The sequence below is a fragment of the Saccopteryx leptura genome, chromosome 1, assembly GCF_036850995.1.
Source record: "Saccopteryx leptura isolate mSacLep1 chromosome 1, mSacLep1_pri_phased_curated, whole genome shotgun sequence".
NCBI lineage: Eukaryota > Metazoa > Chordata > Mammalia > Chiroptera > Emballonuridae > Saccopteryx > Saccopteryx leptura.
The window spans coordinates 145,715,620-145,718,215 of NC_089503.1; positions in this window are offsets into that span (position 1 = coordinate 145,715,620).

Here is a 2,596-nt window from a genome sequence, read left to right on the forward strand (position 1 = left end):
GCAAACAGGCAGAGAAGCATTACTGGAAGATGGTGTCGAAGGTGCAGACATGAGATCTTGCATGAACATTCCCCACCCACAAGCCTCAGTAATTAAGAGTTGACTCATCTGCTGCCTTGTGCTATGTGGGGAGAGCACTGAGCACCTTGGAAGGCGATGAAAGTGGTGAAGGTGGGGAGATGCAGGTGAGTGAGCTCACTGTGTAGAAAGAAAGTTTAAAAAAATTAAATTAAAAAAAGAATAATGTTCTGGAGAGGGAACAAGTACAACCACCCTCAGGCACAAATGAGGTGGGCTAATTTAAAGATTTCAGTACGAATGTAATCTTAAATCAGCAATAACTAGAAACCACTTAGTTTTCTTTACCTACATTCATTCATATAATAAACCACATATCAAAAACTCTGCTATATGTGTGACTACAAAGATGAGTTGCCTAAAAATTCACAAGTACAATTTAATCGCAGAGGGTCAGATACATAAATAACAAGCAATGGTCATATTAATGAGGGTAATAGAGCTTCAAGTTTAAGGTCTAAAGGGTGTATTAATTCTAAAAGTTCCAACCTACTTGGCTCTGTGTGACTAGCCACTGGACCCTTATTTGCTTGAAAGGCAAAGGAATGTGCCAAGTGATGGAGAATCTGAGGGACAACATGATTTGTAAAAATAAGAGTAGCTATTCAAAGAGAATAGCAATTTTCAGCAGAGCAAATGGCATGCTTGTCAGAGGCCTTTGGCTCTGCCTTTCTGGGTTCACACCCAAGTTCTTTAGAAGAGAGATAAAGAGCTTATTGCTGAAATCACTGCAAGAAAGTGAAGCTCAGGCTATGCTGCGTGGGGAACAGTCCACCACACTGGGCCCGACTTCATTCATTGCTGGAGTACATCATAACAAATAATGGAAATTGAGACAGGGATGAAGCAGACAGTCACCATGGACAGAGACCCACATCAGCTAAGGATAAGAATCAGAACAGCCTCATGGGGCCACTACCTGGGAGAAGAAGAAATACTTTATAGTACCCAGTAGGGCTGTGTTTGTTGCACATGAAGGGAAAACTCTGAGGACTCCTTAAATCAGTCCCTAAATTTTTCTTGATGCAAATATGTAACTTTAGAATTACATATACTTTGGTTATTATCTTACATCAACTACTTGACTAGCTGTATTATCTTGGGCAAATTACTAAACCTCTTTAGACCTGATTCATCAGTTAAATAGAGATCACATCATTATTAGGTATTAGGATTACTGCAAGGTTTAAATGGTATGTGGTAAGTGGTAAACAATGGTAGCTTATTTTTATAACTACTATTATTATTGTCATTATTATTGAATTTTAGGAGACCTGAAATTCTCAAAAGTTGGTGAGTATAGATTAAATAAGCCTGACCTGTGGTAACACAGTGGCTAAAGCATCAACCTGGAATCCTGAGGTCACTGGTTCAAAACCCTGGGCTTGCACAGTCAAGGCACATATGACAAGCAACCAATAAACAACTAAAGTGAAGCAACTATGAGTTGGTACTTCTTGCTCCCCCTCCACTCCTCTCTTCCTGTAAAATCAATAAATAAAATCTTTTTAAAAAAGATTAAATAATAATGCTTAGAAATAATTTTTAGACTGACCAGGCAGTGGTGCAGTGGATAGAGCATCAGACTATGATGCAGAGGACCCATGTTCAAAACCCTGAGGTCACTGGCTTGAGTGCGGGCTCATCTACCTTGAGCATGGGCTCACCAGCTTAAGTGTGGGGTCACTGGCTTGAGCATGGGATCATAGATATAACCCCATGGTCACTGGCTTGAGTCCAAAGGTCACTGGCTTGAAGCCCAAGGTTGCTGGCTTGAACCCAAGGTTGCTGGCTTGAGCAAAGGGTCACTCACTCTGCTGTAGCCCCCCGGTCAAGGCATATATAAAAAAACAAAAGCAATCAACAAATAACTATGGAGCTGCAAGGAAAAATTGGTGCTTCTCATCTCTCTTCGTTCCTGTCTGTCTGTCCTTATCTGTCCTTCTATCTGTCTCTGTAAAAAAAAAGAGAGAGAAATAATTTTTAGAATCCAATTATAACCTCAATTTCTTATGCTTTGGGAAGCATGGGATAACATTAAAACTAAGTATGTACATTGCTCTGGCCAGTTTATTTAAGCTCCTTGAACCTCAGTTTATTTGTGCAACAGAGTATTAGTGGTATCTGCCCTTGGGCTGCCATAGGGTAATTACAAGACTCCCTTCCAACAATGGGCATTAAAAGCACTTCATAAAGAGCTATTCAAATATCAGTGATGTCCAGCTGTCATCTCTCTCACCAGCTCTGCTTCAGGCAGCTCTGGGGACTGAGAAAACTCATTTTCAGGTTTATAAGATGCAGATGCTCAGAGTCAATCGCTACATGGCTAGAAGATTCTACAAACCACCTGTTAAGGGTACCCATTCAAACCCCTGGGACAATCTTTTCTGTCTCCTGATTCATGTTGCTCAGGAGATCAATGATAAATATCTTTTGTCTTCTGTTTTGCTATATTTACTTCCTGTTGCCTGACTATCTGCCTCCAGCATCAGTAATATCCTCTGAGCCCTTGAGCATA